The sequence below is a fragment of the Rhagoletis pomonella genome, unplaced genomic scaffold, assembly GCF_013731165.1.
Source record: "Rhagoletis pomonella isolate Grant_MI unplaced genomic scaffold, Rhpom_1.0 Rhpom_scaffold_00004, whole genome shotgun sequence".
In the NCBI taxonomy this organism is placed as follows: Eukaryota; Metazoa; Arthropoda; class Insecta; order Diptera; family Tephritidae; genus Rhagoletis; species Rhagoletis pomonella.
Window position 1 is genome coordinate 18,513,919 of NW_023458558.1, and position 18,039 is coordinate 18,531,957.

Sequence of the window (18,039 nt, forward strand, 5' to 3'; positions counted from 1 at the left end):
CGTTATGGAGCTTTATGGCCACATAGTGGCTGGCCAGCATATCTAACATAACTTATATATGTATGTCGAGGGCTTATATTCAATACAACCTATCTGCAATTTTTTCAAAAGCTAGTCTCTGATGTTAGAAACCATCTGGGAGGGTAAAGTTTTTTATCAGAACGTAAGTTTTGTAAAAATTGCAGATAGGTTGTATTGACTATAAGGCATCGAGGTAAGTTTTCAGCCTATTTGGTAATTTATTGCAACTCCAAAATCAGAAAATTCCTATCTAAGTTCTGATCAAATTTAAGCCATACATGCTACAGAGTCACTCCGTCTACCTTTTTTTCATTAAGTTAGCCTATCAGTTTTTTTTTTATTTCTTTCGAAAAATGTCCAATATTTAGTTAAATAAAATTATACACACGAACGCATCCTCGAACTTCGTCCTTTATAAGGCCCGTAGAGAGGGCGGTCAGAGGGTTAAATTGCTCCGGGTCCAGCTGAAATTTACAAAATTGAAAAAGGAATACAATTTTGAAAAACTCCAATATAGTAAATCATGGAATAAAATGACTAAATTTAAAGAGGGACTTTTTGCTTATCTACAATATAAAAAATGTATGATCCCTGAAAAGAAAATATTACTCCCATGAATTTAAAGAAGAAAGAGAGCCGATGGAAACTATAGAGAGCTGGCATAAACACAAATAACGAATTGTGGATGTTCCAAACTCGAGGATTGTTGAAAACTTTCACAGCTTATCTTGCTGATCATGAGGCTTGAAATATTCGATCTGACCGCTGAAATAAGATCAGATGTGTAAGGTATTAAACGCACAAGGAATCCTTTGAATATATCCGTGGAACCTACTGATTTCGTCAATTTCGTTAATGAATCGGAAGCCGAGAAATCGTGGAGTTTAGCATCGTTCCAGGCGAAAAGGAAATCCCGGATGGCTCCAAAATACACATCGGAATGGAGTCTGACGTCAGAAATTATCCTACAGCACTTTCCGGGCTGAAATATATGTATGCAATTAACGTGACGGCAAAGCTGTGGTAAGCATGATTGACCTTCGTTGTTGTCAGTCAAGCTGCCATCAAAGCCCTAGTGTAGGTAATGCCTAAGGGTCTGATTATGCATACTTCGCATAACTTCGCACAACCATTTGTACCAGTGCACTAAAAGTGTAACTTAAGAAAATGTGAAGCAAAATCTAAACTGAACAGATCGCTAAGTTTTTAAAAGTTCTGCTAATTTCTGGGTAATGGAATACACACAAAATACATACAAAGTACATACGTAATTACAGTTTGAAGTTTATGCGAAGTTGTGCGAAGTTGTGCGAAGTTATGCGAAGTATGCATAATCAGACCATAACTCAATACGCGTTGAGGAATGCCCTACAAGCTCTTCAAAAACACATAATCAATGGGTCTCGGGACACAGTGATATTCAGGGCAATGAGGAAGCAGACGACTGCGGTACTTCAGAGTGTTCTGAGAAAGGATTAGGAGAAACAGTTCAGATCGTAAAACCTTGATTGCAATTCATGTCTTCACACGTTGTGAAAGTGAACCGAGCTGCCAGCAACAGAAAGTGAAATCTGCACACCTGAGTGGTCACTCTGGCCACAGCGCGATGAACAAAGAGTACGGAGTTTACTAAGGCTTTCGCAGCCAACGGTAAAGCTTCTCACAGGAATACTAGCGGGATAAAATAAAATAAAATAAATAAATAAAATCCGCCCAATCCTCGCTTTTCGAGTGCACCGTAGTCCGAAGAAGGCGCCTCAAATTTCTGGGGAGCCACTTCTTCAGAAGCATAGACAGATTAGGGGGAAACACCATTAGAGGGTCTGCTAGGATTCGTTAGAATGTCAGGAAAGATTAAAGACATATAGGGTTTGGTTTAAAGACGTACCATGGTGTTTAATTCTTTTAGAATACTGTGAGTCCCGTTACAGGGAACGTAAAACTTGATTTGTGCGACTCAGTGAGTTGTGGAATCGGCAGCATTCCTGAAAACGAGGCTGGTCAGCAAATTTCATGACTTAAACCCAAACGTTAGTATTTATAAATTGTAGTCAATTCGAAGGAGGTTTGTAGCAGAAGACAGTATACCATGGAAAAGGTTCAAATCCAAGATGGGCCCGCTTTCGTTGCCGAAACTATATGTAAGTCAAATCATGAACGACAATTCCGTTTTCTGTAAAAAATAAACATTGAAAATCACAGCCACAGCAAACAGTAAAGTTAAACTAATTGCTCACTTGAAAGAAAAACCAACAAACTGCAAAGAAATGCCACATATATAATTTTTATAGAATGCAAAGTTCAATAAGTTCCATTACTATTTTTGTTTGAATAATATAATCGTAATAAATTAATTAGAAGTGCTAAACACATATTAACTTTTTGAAAAATTCGGTTCATAATTACTTAATAATCTGCTTGCTTGTCTGAGCAATTATCTGCTACAATGTCATATTGTGGGATTCGCTGCAATTGAACTGAATGAGGCTTTGTAGATTTCCAGGGCTAATTAATCTATGCATTTGTGTCAGATTTAATAGTCGGTGTACGCTTAGAATGCAATAGATGTATGTATGTATACATTCATACAGATACATACAGATGTCGGTAACCGCAAATTCAAGGGAATTTTTATGCGCTTCCATTGTTTAAGGTTTAGTTTTTGTCCACTTTGCTGTCAAATATATATGTACGTAAGTATGTGAAAGAATAAGAATACTCATGGCTATAAAAATTTGTATCCAATGTAGTGCAAAAAGAGGCTTTGCTTTATTGGTCTAGATCTTACATCCAAAGTTTTAATCATTCCGCTCCCAGACAATGAACCTGACATTGTTGCACAGTGATATTTGTCCCATGCAACTTTTCCTTAAAGAGTTTTCACATATTTTCGCATATTCCTATTAAAATTTCGTTTCCGGCGTACGTAAAGCCTCAAAGAGTGAGCTGCTCGAAGTCTGGTATTATGTGATACCAAATTCAGAAATCATAACGAAATAAATATATTGTGTGTGCATCGTTGGCGGATATATTTTAAAATTTGCTGAAGGCACGCTGATAACACGAAATTAGTTCGTTGGGCTTTAGCCATCCCCATAATACACTCTGGACGCCCTTATAGCCGATGCTCAGGAGGCTGATTCCACTGCAGTTGAACCTTAACCAGTTAAAAACACTTACAAAAATACAACGATTGCGCAATCTTGGGCATTGCGTAGGCATTGATACTGATCCAACAAAATGTGGATAAAAAGATCTTTTGTCTCGTAATGAAAATAAGGGCGCCAAAAAAATATGAAACCTTAGTTGATGTACATATGTACTAAATATGTCTGTAAGTTACTAAAGAAACATAACGAACTGGCGGCTTTCTGGGTACCAAGTTAACAGGCAGTACCTGTAATGAGGAAAATATCTTTAAAATAGTTCGAAAAATAAAAAATATTACAGAATTTTGAAATTTAAAAAATCGTAAAAGAAAATACTTACAAAAAAATTTTTAATAGATTTTTTTACAATAACACTAACAGCCAAGTTTTCAAAAGAAGTGTAAGCGAAAAATAATTTAAATTTTTTGAATTTTATATGCAAATTTACAGAAAATAAAAAATAAATTTCCATGCAACTTGATGATGAATTTTTGAACTTTGAAAATAAAAAAATTTTGCAAAACTCCTAATGAAAATAAATTTCAATTAAAATAATTTTAACATACATAACTTTATTTAGATTTGCAAAATTTTTATCCTAAAAAACAGCTTTTGCTTTTAGGATTTTTTAATTTCAAAATTCTGTAAATTTTTTATTTTTCCATTTTTTTTATTGAGAACAGCGAAATTTTCGTGCATACATAATTATTTTATCATTAAAAGTAATTATCATTATTCAATAGGCTAATTGCTGGCGTTAAAAGTTAGTAGAACAAAAATGGGGAACCAGATATACATCAGGATTTATTTTAAAAGACATTGTAATGTAAAGAAATGATTAATTCCAAAAATTATTTAAAAAATTCAATGCATTGTAGAATAAAAATATGGGTACCAAATAAAAGGAAGGAAATTTCTTTAGAATTAAAAAAAATTAAATTAAAAAAATTCGCAAGGACGAATAATACATTTTATAAGCTGATAAATTTAGAAGGACGAAATTCGGAGGATGCTATCGAGTTTATATAAAAGTTTAGTTATGCAAGACTTAGACTTAAACTTGACTTGAAAATTTTATATCTGGAAAATGAGCAGCGCAACTTCACTTAGAAACTTGGAGAACTATAGATTTTTGATTTCTAAGTTAAATTTCTAAGTGCCAAAGAGAGCCGTGAGAGAATTATGCAGACATTTAATTTTTTAATAAAATCCCTGCAAATAAGCCACACTAATATAATTTTTTATATAAGTGTAAATCATCTGGCAATCGAAGAGAAAACTTTCAAATAAAGTCAGAAAATTTGATCGGCGTTAAAAATTTATGTGAACGGTAATTTTGTATCAATTTTGGTGCAAAAACAAATTAAACGTTTACAATTTTACGTGTACAAATACAAGTGCTGAGGATCAAAACAAACTCTGAGTAAGTGCGTCTAAGTTTCTAGGTAAGTCAAGTCAAGTTTAAGTCTTGCATAAGCCAGCTTTAGGTCCTTAACATATAATTTTTTTCAAAAACAAATATTGGGAAATGCAAGGAACAAATTTCAAAAGGACATTTTCAATACTTACCAGTCCATATGCACAAAAAATTAAATCTGATTAAATTCTACAGAATTTCTTCTTTAATTTGATACCCATACTTCTTCTCTAAGCACATTTCACGGAATTTTTTAAATCATTTTGGAATTATTTATGTACGTCAGGGTGAAAAACTAAAAACGCAATTTTACAATATTTGTCCGATGATTTCACGAATATATTAATTTTTGTGTGTAAAATTTACTATCGCACTAAAAACGGCTCTATTGAGCTGCCCCAAAATGCTGACGTATTCCCTTTGGTAATTAACCGATTGAATTATACAGAGGCTCATGCGTATATACACACATACATATATGTACTAAGTATCAGCGCGTCTAATGAGCCGCGAAATGGACATTCCTCAGCGATGCGCCAGCAGTTCAAAGTTATGCCATGCACAAATGCAAATACATACACACACACACATATCTATCAACACAGTGAATTGCATGCGATGCGATGCACCGCTTCACTTTTTACGTAAATCCGCACACGAAAGCGATTTTCAATTATTTACCTCTATTTGTTTTGCTCTCAGCGCATAACTTAGTTAGTTAGTGGGTTGACTTTAAAGCGCATACAAAGCAAACAATAAGTGTGTGAATGTGCATACTTACATGCACAAACATATATATATATATGTATGGCTACGTGTGTATGCAGTGGACAATTGCTAATCCCATTCAAGCACGTGAGAACCAATTGTCTGGTTGACGACAACAGCCAGCTGGCTGCAACAATTGTAGGAAACACCGCGCCGAAGCTATGAAATAATTAGCAAATATAATTATAATTACATTCATTTGTAGTGTATTGTGCATGATTGTGACGCTCGGCATGGCGCGGGCAGCAGCAGCAGCAATAGCGTCGGCTTTATATCTGCGGTTCCACGTCAAATTTCCACGATTTGGCCAACATTTTAGTGGTGTAGTTTTCGTTGAGGCTGATGTAACACAAAAAGTCTTTTCCTGGAAAATTGTACACTGTAAAATAAATGCACTCGCCAACATAAGTATGTATGTACGTGTGCATACACAAGTAGCAGATATGTAATAGTTAATATGCGATAGAAACTATAGCTCAGGTTGAAGCGTGGCAGGTGTGGATTAGTAGCTGGCAGCTACTAACTTACATACTAAAATCTTTTTTATGTGCCTTTGCCATATTGTGAGCTTATTTTTCTTGACAATAGATTGCGGCTGCTTGTATGCGTACATATATGTATGTACAAATGTTGTTATATATCCCTCGTAAAATATGTGTTCGTAAAATGTACGTTCTCTTGCTGGCTGAAGTGATAAAACGTTTATATTTGTATTTTCCTATGCAAATCAAACTATTTTGTGTTTGCCAATTTTCCATATTCTGTTCTTTTGACATTAGATTTAATATTTGTGTGGTTCTCACAAATATAGTATGTATGCATATACACACATACATACATAGTTTCCATGAGCATGTGCTTTGAAAGAATTCTAACTAATTGACATTGCATAAGCTTTACATGTACATAAGAGAGTACTTAAAATACGGAAATTTTAATTATTGCATATTTGCATAAGCTCAATAATGTGTGGCATGTGCAAAGTCGTACGCGTGGTATACGTAACTTCTAAAACATATAAGCATGTTGTTGTTGTTGTTCTTGTAGAGGCTTACTTAGCTCTGTCTCGATCGGCTTGTCCCTCAATTGTTGTCATCAAGCTCAACTAACGGTAAGCCCAGGAAGTGTGAGGGGCCGTTATTTGAGTGCACATGAGTGAGTGCACATCTGCATATATCCTGCTCAGGTATATGTATATATTATCAATAATGTGCAATAGTAGTTTTATTTTGAATTATCAGAGCTGGACCATAATGATTCCTTTAGGAATTAAATTACACTCAAGTACAAATTACGAAGAATTGTAATTAGTAAACAACACCTTCTAACCACAGCAAAGGAATTTACCACATTTTTAATTAATTACAGGTAATTTCAGAAGTATTTTGTGGCTTTTAAATGCCATTATAGGAAATTGCATATTTTAATTGAAATTGATTACGTGCTAGTAATTTAATTTATTTCCAATTCCATAAAAAGGAATTAAAGATGTAATAATTTTTTTCTTTCAGTTCAGCTGAAAGAAATTGAAAAATACGAATTTTTCTCCCAATTTCAGTACCCAAAGTAATTTAAGAAGTAATCGAAAAAATTAATTAAATAATTAGTTGGCTGTTGCTTTCTTCAATTTCTCAGTTGCTAACTGCCTTAAATAAACAACTTATAACTAAGTAGTATCACAAATAGGACTTTTCAGTAGCCGAATGTGTTTCGCGGCAGATATGAGCCGTATATTTTTGGGAGCAGGCGTAACACGCCTGAATACTTTCATGCCCGCCTCTCGATGCAGAAAGTCTTTGATTTAATTTGCAATGAAATAAGGTACAGCACTTTTGGAGAAAAAAGGCCTATAAATTTGAAAAAACTTTGACCATAGCTAATTTCAAAAATATCAATGTCAACCGTAAGCTATTGCTCTTAAAGCACTCTTATTAGAGAACAAATTGATGCCCCTTGTTTGGTAATTGGAAAAGTCGAATAATCGACGAATTGGATTGACGTAATCAAGCATTTTGCTGTAATGACCTTATCTGGCCAATCAACAACTAATTGGCCTATCAATTTATTCCATTTAATTTTTTATTTTTTTTAGCAATAAAAGGTATCGACTTATCACAGGTTTACAAGAAAAACGCATTATGTGCAAGTTTTTTTAAATCGTTTGAGTGTGAACGTGAATTGCGTAGTCAGTCCGAAATAATACTTGTTTGTTGGATTTAAAGACAGAAATTGATAGGTATGCTTAGTGCCGTCTTCTCAAGTAGGATTTAAAATTTCTCTGCCCTTTAACTACCTGGCCTACTTCAGATTTTGTAAAATCTAAAGTCGTCTTATTTAAATAACGTTATTGGTATACGATAATTGAGCGATACCGGGAAAGAAGGAGAGAAGAGAGACGTATTTTCAAGAGAAGGAAAAGAGAGGCAGAAAGACGTGAGTGCGAAGAGCATGAGATGCTGGCAGGCAGGTATGCGACTAGAAAATTCTATCAGAAAATAAAGCAGTAATCAAATGGCTTTAAGACCGGGGCAAAGATGAAGTTTGAAATCTGGTAACAGATGCCCAGGGTACACTTGAGATATCTCAACGCTTTTGGATGGCAACACAGATGGCGCCTTTGATAAAGGAGAACCTGAACCAATATATAGGGAGGAAGCTTATATCCCTCTACTTGAGCGAGACGAGATGAGAACAACAATAAGGAGGCTTAGTAACAAAAAGGCCCCGGCTGAACTATCCAAAGCCGGTGGCGAAGTGTTGGTGAAGCGCATGTACCAGCTTTTAAACAGAATTCGGTCTGATGAATACTTGCCCGAAGACTGGAATTTCAATGCAATCCACAAGAAGAAGGACCCCCACGTTTGCACCAAATATCGCAGAATAGGCCTTATTCATATTGAGTACAACGTTCTGTCGACGATACTATGTGAAAGACTGAAGCCGTTCACGAACCAACTGATTGGACCTTACCAGTGTGGCTTAAGACCTGGTAAGTCCACCATGATTTTTACAACATGTCAAATCCTGTAGAAGACACTAGGCACATCATTTTTTTGTCCACTTTTGATAGCACGAAGAGAAGCTGCCGGTATGACGCCTTGTCTAACTTTGGAACCGCTAAACTAATACGGTTATGTAGGGAGTGACGTTGAGGACAACACTCGGCTCCGTCGAAATTAGCAGGGAACGATCTTGCTGGCGTATCATCTATACCGACATCATCAAGTCAGAAACAAAGGGACGTTACCGTAGCAGTTTCCAGTTTATAAAACGAAAATAAAGAGGTTGGTCTAACGGTGAATGAAGGCAGGACAAAGTATCTCCTGGCAACATATAAAGAGTCCACGTGTTTCGGGACATACGTCACGTCTCTCGTCATGCGTGTTCTTCTATATGGCGCAGAAACGTGGATGATGTCGAACAAAGATGAGAAGAGAGAACTATTCTACTAAAGATCTACGGCCAAGTTCGCGTAGACGACGGGTTTGGGGGAAGATGGAATGGCGAACTGGACATATAGAAGCACATAAAAATACAGCGAGAAGATTTTTGGTTTCGAACGAAACCGAAAAAACGGTTGAAAAGAGGAAGATTAGTGTACCATCGACTCCGGCAGCTTTTCCATTTTTTGTATGCAAATTGGCGTAGTTGGAACTCAAAATTTTGCTTAAACGCAAACTTAATCGGAACCGCAACTAGCACACATCTTCATTGTAACCTGTTGTCCCTGGAGCCACCTGCATTCTGGTGGTGGTGGCATTCTGAGCTGGCTACATCATTTTTAACTCCATGGCTCAATAATTCACGATTTCAATTAAAATATATCAATAATTAAAATTTCAACTAAATTGTGCTTAAAAAAAGTACGAAGCGAATTGCCAAATACTATTACCCAGCCGGAAAAGTAGTACTGCATTACATGCGTGATAAATGATATAATGTATTTCTTATTATTTCGAGTTCGCGATATTATTACTGCTAACTACGTAGTCAGCATTCTAATTTATTCAAAAATTTCCAAAACTTTCATATTAAAACACATTCATTTCTCGATACTAGGACATCGCCCTGGGAAAAAATGCATTTTTCGAATGTGAAAAGGGTGGTTTTATTTATTATTTTTTCGATTACTATACATTACATTTTCTCACTGGGTATATTTCTCTAAGCAACAAATCTTAAATTCTTCTATTTTCATATGGACATGCACTCATGATCACGTAACAACTATTCGATGGCAATGTAGATGCACCTTCCATCTCTTTTATCTCCTCGTCGGAGCCTCAACCGCCATTATGGAGAAGTGAATTTTTTACTAATTTTCCTGGTTGGTGGACTTACAATGTTGCAGCATGTGGAGACAAGTACAACAAAAGCTGCAATTGACAATGATAGCATTTTACAGACAACAAATAGCGATTATAGCAGCAGCAGCTTTAGTGACGAAAATGGCATCAGTGTAGAATTGCCAAAACCTTTGATGCTGTTGCCTAACAGGAAGCAAACTGCTGATAGTATTGAAGCGCCAACATCGCCAGCATCGCCGGTGAAACGGCAGCAACGAGCTTACTCCCATCGACCGACGCTGATGGATGTGGCTTTGCAGGCCTCGGCGCGAGAGGGACTCGATGCGATGACGGAATTGTATGGCAAAATTGTGCCGGACATAATACGCAAAGGTACGTATGTAGATTAGGGTGGTCCAAAAACAGTAAAGTATAGCTAAAAGTGCTCAAAGTTTTCCATGTGTTGTTACATGGGAAAAATACATTTTTTCGTAGATGTGGTATAGAACTCTTTTAAGTGAATATTTTTCGATCGTAAAACTCTGGTTCTCTGCAGGAGACTTTCAATAATAATACCCAACTGTTTATTTAACCATTTTTAATACTAACGATTTTTTATTGCATTTTTCGGGGTTTTTGTTGGTTTTTGGCGGACCTATAAGTTATAGTTGCAATGAAAAAAAAATGGTGAAATAAACAATTGGGTATTATTTCTGGGAATCTCCTGTGGATAAACAGCGTTTTTTGGTAGAAAAATATTGATTTTTAACTATTATATGCCATTTCCATGAAAAGTTTTTTTTCGCCCATATAAAATACATGGAATTTTTGGACGCTTTGAGCGACCTTTAAATATTTTTTGAATTCTAAATAAAAAATAAGGCTATATTTTTTCTGTATAGAACAATCATAGGGGGTGAGAGCATAAAAATTCCGGCTTTACTTTTCACATGCATTTTTTTTGGACCACTCTAATGAAGATACATGTATATGTATGTACGAGTACTGGTGTGTGGACATACAACTACTTTAAGCTAATTGCTATTTATTATTATTTTGCTAATTTAGTGTGAGTATTTCAATTAGATATAGGGTGTTCGGATTGGTTTTCTAATTTTTTTTTAAATATGATTTTAATATTGTAATTTATTACTTTTTAATTTTAAGATTTGGTTTCTTGTTGGCTTGCTTTTCTCCTAAACACATTCCTAAAATTTTTAAAACTAATAAATAAAACAATGAAAAATTTACTGATTTTAAATTTCCTTTATAGGCCATGTGCTGCAGGACAATCATCCGGCAGCATTACTTTCCAAATTTAGCGAATCTGTAAGCGAGTCTTTGGAGCAGGAAATGGCCGCGTATGCAACGATATCCGCGACAAAGGCATTTAGAAAAAAGTGAGTATGAGTTGCACGCACATACATATGTAAATAGATAACTGAAATAGAAAAGAAAAAATTAAAAAATTAAATATAACAAAATAAAATAAATTAGAATATAAAACAAATTCGTGCTGGATATTTCGTTTTGTTGAGCTAAATTCGGCGATTGACAAATTATTGTAAAAACTAAAATACAGCATTATCAAAGTCCTAGAGCCCAATCGATTTGACCCAGTTGCGGTGATCGATATTTGTAACATCGTTGAAGTTGAAATCCCTTTATCGTTAATTTTATGATATTAGAAAATTTTAAAAATAGATTTGAAACATTGAAGTTTTGACTGCTATTATCGATGATTGAAAGCACATATGCATTGTATGCATCCCTCACGAGTGGACTAAGACCCCGAGATAGGTGAAGAATCTACATTGTACGTACATATCGGACATAACAATTTGGTTTTCCCACGCAAAGTTAAGCTTACTATGAAAATTGCTAAAGCCATGAAAAATCCGTATGGTAAAAATTTTTCAGTAGCTATGTATGTAGTATTTGAACTATTGCCATCCATTTACCCTAACTTATTTAACTATGAATATGACACAGAGGTTAATAAGCTCGTTTAACTTTTCGTTTTTTTACCATCGAGCTACATATAAACCACCGCATGCGTAGTAATACGTTACCACTTTTTATTGATTTTATTACCATTACAATTATTTTACTTTATTTTTATTTTTATTTTTATTTTTTCGTTTTCCAATCTGCGGTCGCTCATGCGCTCCGCTCTTATCGCGTTTACAGTTGCAAATCTTTTTACAGTTGTCGGTAACTAACCGCTTAAAGAAGTCAACTTTCACTTTGACATTGAATTTCAACGCTTTGCTGGTGCAGACCAAAGTGCAGTCAAGAAAAACGAAATAAAAATATATTAAAGAAAAACTAAATGGCCCGCAGTGCGTGGAAAAGTTAAACGACCGTTTGTAGCAGCAGGCGCACCGTGTTTATGCGCAGCAAATGCCACAAATGACATGCTCAACGGCAACAACAATGCTGTATGGCCATTTAATCCTTTTCGAGTTAGTGCGAGAGTTGGTGTTGGTGCTGGTTTTGCATTCAGAGTCAGTGACTTTTGCGCGATTGCCGGTTCAGTGGCCAACCGACCGACGGAAATTCAGGTGAAAATTCACTTAAAACGCTTAACCAAAATTAATAGCTGGAAATGTCGGTATTCGTACATTTGCTGAACTTACGCTTGCTTTTGACACCTTCTTATCACACAATTACATATGTACATTAGGGTGGTCAAAAATTCATTAGAAAAAGTAAAGTCAGAATTTGTATGCTCTCACTCCCTAGGAGTGTTCCATAGCGAAAATAAATATATGTACCTTTTTTTATTTTGAAATCAAAAAATATTTTGAGGTCGCTCAAAGCGCTCAAAGTTTTCCATGCAATTTATATCAATATTTTTCGATCGGAAAACTCCCTTTCTCTTCAGGATATTTCGAATATTAATACCCAATTAATAATTTAACAATTTTTTCACAATAACTGTTTTTTATATGTCCGCCAAAACCCCGAGAAATTGCCAGAAAATGCAATGGGTGGATAAACAAAAAGTCTTTAGTATTAAAAAATGGTTAAATAAAAAACTGGATATTATTATTGGAAGTTTCCTGAAGATAACCAGAGTTTTCACATAAAAAAATTTTATTTTCTAGAATTCGATACCATTTATACGAAAAGTTGTTTTTTATCTATATAAAATACATCGAAAACTTTGAGCGCTTTGAGCGACCTCTACATATTTTTTGATTTTAAAATAAAGAAATAGGGGTATATTTTTTCGATATGCAATGAACAATGCTGGGGGTGAAAGCATTAAAATTCCGACTTTTCTTATTTTGCATCACCCCAATGCCCATACCCATACATTTATTTTACATACACGTACAGACTTCAGTTTTTGTTTAAAATACCTGTGTAATTGGAGAATTCATTTACATTTTATATTTATTACATCTTCCTCAGATGTATTAGGAAAGTCTCACTTGTAAGCATTGTCTTGCTTGATGCTCCTTCATTTGAACTGAAATAAGTAGTTTTAATTCGATTTAGATTGCACTTTCTTCGTTGGAAGCTCAACATTTTAACAAAGTTAACTTGACTAAGTAGGAAAGAGAGGAATCGAAATTATTCAATTTGAATAAGCATTTCTATGCCATTGGCATTTTTCGCTTAATAGGTTTAATTCGTGGTATGCGGTAGCTCAGTCGACATTCTTCCTCATTCACTTCCGAATAATAATCACTTAAGTGATTTTGTATTTTATATGATCGTTCCTTTGCTTTACTGGTATCAGGAATACAATTACTGGCATAAATAGATTCGAAAAAAATTCAGGTTTTGCTGTCTTCAGAGAACACAAAACCAGGCACACAAATCACAAACATCTAATACAGCAATTATTTATATATGCGACAACCAGGAGGATACATATATATATTTTTTTTTTAATTTTTTTTTTGGGGTTTTAAATGAGATTTATTTAAATATGTTTACATTTTGCGCTCAACAGCCTGAGATTTGGTGGGATTGATTAAACAACCTACCAATCAATCTTGGTTGTTTGGTACAAACACAGGGTTGCATATGTCATATTTTAATAGCTAATATTGGCTATTTAAGTCGGCCGCTGTGGTGTAGTGGTAAGCAGTGCGCGCTTCCACTCCGCAGCACCTGGGTTCAAACCATGGTCAAAGCAACATCGCAAAATAGTATAGAAAAAATGTTTTTTCTTAACAGCGGTCGTCCCTCGGCAGACAGTGGCAAACCTCCGAGTGTATTACTGCCATGAAAATAACAGCTTCTCATACAAATACAATTGCCTTTCGGAGTCGGCGTAAAACTGTAGGTCCCTCCGCTTTGTGTGACAACATCAAGCCGCACGCCGCAAGTCGGAGAAGAAGATCGGCCAAACACTAACATATGTGTAAGCGCCAATCTATTATCCACTATTAACGCTTATGGTTTAATTTAAGTAGGCCATCTGACATTGGACCGTAGACATTAAAAAGCAGTTTCAGAAGTTAGCTAGTGTCAGTTTATTACACTGGTTTACAGCAAAAATGTTCTATGGATGCTGCGGTGATTCCGAAAATCGAGTTTTTTTCTATGGATACGTTTTCAAGATATTTTCAATTTACCGTTATTCAGCTTAAAACCAAAATCGGTTCCTTTTAATCACGTATATCTTACGTACGAATTTAAAAATATAACATAAAATACGGCAAATGAAAGCTAATGAAATTCTCCTTAAACCGTATATACATTATTCTCCGATAGGGCTTATAGTTTCTGACGAATTAATTAATCATTCCAGCATTTTTTTTTTATTTTTTGGTGAAAAAATGAAAAAAATCTAACTTTAACAGAAGAAAAAAAAACAGGGCTCGAATCGTAACATCCGTGCACGGATCGAAAACGATACGACCGAAAATTACGTTATACGTCAGGCAGTATAAGCTGAATGAGACAAAGAGTACGTTCACGTATGTCATAATGCGAAAAATATGTTTTCACGTGACGAGTAAAACGATAACGTATGTTACGATTCGAGCCCTGGTTCTGTGGAAATTTTTGCATTTGTACTAAAGCCTGTTCTATTGAAAAAAAAATAATAATAAAAAATAAAGTTACTGATGAAGAAAATCGGTGGATAAATAAGATACAATGAGGGGTCAAATAAAATGCGCAAAGATTTTTTTGTATGAAATGTGAGTAGAAAAGCAAGTTACTCAGGTGTATGTGGCGTATGAGTACCTCTTTTTCCTGTCATTTATCGGTGTTTTGACCAAACATCCCGATTTCCTGTTTATTTATCATAACTTAAGACGTATTTAGGGCCGGTTGTTCAATGTCTGGTTATCACTGCCACTACACTATCGACGTTTTCGACATCACGCATAAAACATGTGATCGATAAAGCAGTCGTTGTATTTAACTGGAGCTTCTACCTCCGATTTGTGCTAATCAGACATTGAACAACCGGCCCTTAGAGGCTCAAAAAATCGCTTATTAGGGAATAATGGTCTCTTCATATGCCATAGAGTGACTCCTACGTTCAACCAACTTCCCCAATTACGCCACTGTTTACGAATACCTATGTATGTATGTATGTATGTATGTAAATAAAGCCAAATGTATGAATGAGTAGTAACTTTTACTGGTGGCATTTATACAATTTCAGCAACAATTAGAGTTATTAAGCTATAAATAAATGGTAAATAACAAACAATTCGTGGAAGTCGCAAAGGAAAAAAACGACATTAATGTAAATACATATACATATATGTGCATGTGTTCCAACAGTAACGAAGTAAATATAACTGCAAATAAAGAGAATAACACCCAACACCATTTAACAAATATGTACATATGTATGCATTTATACAAAATAAATATGCACGCAAATTAACAAGTTTCAAACATTTTTTTTAAATTGATTTTTTTATATTTGATTTTTTTAATATTTGCTCCCGAATGGAGTCGGCTAAGATGTCTTCATAGGGTAATCTGATCTTTGACCACTGTGCGACACGTCTTAACCGACTTCGATCGGGATCAAAATTTATATGTAACTATCGACGTTAGGGTGGAGACTTAGGAAATCTGATGTAAAAATTTGCTTCCTACATTTAAGGACCACCCTAATTTAAGTACATAAATGAAAGGAAGCTTTCCAAAAATTGAAGAATTGATTGCCTAATGAACTGCTTCGGTGCAAACATTAAATATGCGGATGCATTGCTATTAAAGTTCGCACTCAACTAATTACAGCAAGCATTAAAATTGTATCTAATAATAAAAATTATATTTAGCTTAAAATAGCATACGTAAATAAATTTAAATTATAAATTTTCTAACAGCAGACGAAAGCATATTTAGGTGATCAGCTCAGATCTGGTTGATACTTTCGATTTCATTAGCTACACAGTTCGAGCTGTTACAAAAGTCAATGGCTGCAAAGTGAAATCGGCGAGCATTCACCAAAAAAGAGGTATAAGCAGCTACAGACATTCCTATGTACAAATGTATGCATGTATTTAGGTATGTCTGCATATCCAAAACAGATGGTCGGCTAATGGCGATGCAACAGTTGGCTATTGGCTGCGTAGTATCAGCCATAGTAGCAGGTTTGTGACACAAGCGGCTAAAGTTCATTGACATCAACAAAAAAATATGTGGCGTTTATGAACCTACATACATATGACCCGTTCAGTGCACAAATTTATTAACTCCATCAACAAAAAGTTGGGAGATGCAATCAAATAATGTACATTAGTTTTTAAAATTCCATTAATACTGTAAAATCAAATAAATAATGTTGTTATAAATATGTGTACTATTCTATGTTATATAAAGTTATTATAAACGTTATAAGTTATGACTATACCAAGTGCTTTGACACTTAAATTTAAGATTTTTCTAAAAGTGGAGTTAATCGATTTTTTAATAAAAATGCGCTTGCTAGTAGAAAAGAAAAAAGCTTCGAAAAGCTCACGCCGCAAATTTATCATACAAATGCATTCACTTGACAGCATAAGCCTGCATACATCATATTTTTTTTAAATATTCGCAATATTTTGCAAACTAAAATTTGTTTGTTATTTTTTTATAAGAACATGGATCATGCGTTAAACAAAATCATTTAAACCAAGGTAACGAGCTTTATACAAAACTATGGAAAACGCAACGAAAGCTTGAAACCTTGATTTATATTCTTATAAAAAAAATAACAAAAAAATTTCACTTGCAAAATATTGTTAATATTTGAAAAAGATGTGATGTATGCAGACTTTTGCTGTTAAGTGTATGTATGTATAGAAATATATGTACATATGTACAAATCTATTAAAAACGCTTGAAAATTCATAGAATTCGATCAAAGCTTTAGGAAACTAATGGAACTGTTTCCGAACAGTAAATGTAAATAGTTATTGATAGGAAAGCATATAATAGTACTTTATTCATAGCTTTAACAATTAAATTCGTAAGACTTTTCAGCTCATCGTCGACCAACAAAATTCACTTTTACTTTCATAAAAATGTAATTACGCACGCGCTTTGTGTTGATGGAAAGTGTTCGCTTTGTAATCTGAAACGGACTGCCACAAGCCACAATTACAGTTAATTACAACCGTTTCAATTTACGTAAATATGTACATATTTGTATGTATTTTTTTCGACCGTGGCAATGCGCTCAAAATTCGATTTAGTTATGTATGTACATCGTTATGCAAAAGTTATAGCTGTCAGATTGCAATTTTGTGTGCTCCAAACCACGGCTGCCACTTGTTATAAAAAAAATTACCAATCAAAATCTGAAGGAAAAACTACCAAATTGAAAAAAAACAAAAAATTTTTTTATCCACGTATCTATTACACTTATACGGCAAAACCAACTTTTCTTTGTATTGGACCAAGCCAAATTTTTTAAGAGATTGAGTCATAAGTAAAAAAGTGATTTCTCCGCTTTTCGAAGTTAGCCTCCAAAATCGAGATATGGGCCTGCGAATTTCGAAATAGGCCCTTTGGTAAAAAATTTAATATTGAATTTTGGACCACCCTAATGTACATATGTTAATTGATGTAGCTGTATCAAATTTCATTACCTTATAATAAATGACTCCAGAAATAAACGATATGGAAATTTCAATTTGTATGGGAGGTGCCACATCTCCCTTTCCAATACCTACCAATTTTCGGCATAAGTACGTTATTGATTGCATAAATATGCATATGTAGCTACACTTGCGATCAGCTGATTAATTTATGGGACGATTTTACCAGTTTTGTTATTTTTCTATTGTTTATTTAATGTTATTAAAAGTTTAGCACATTAGATAACCGGCACCACATAAATCCACATTTCAAACCTCTTACAAAATTTATAAAAATTCAAGAAACTTTAACAATTGCACTCAAAGTTTTAAACTTTTTTTTTTGC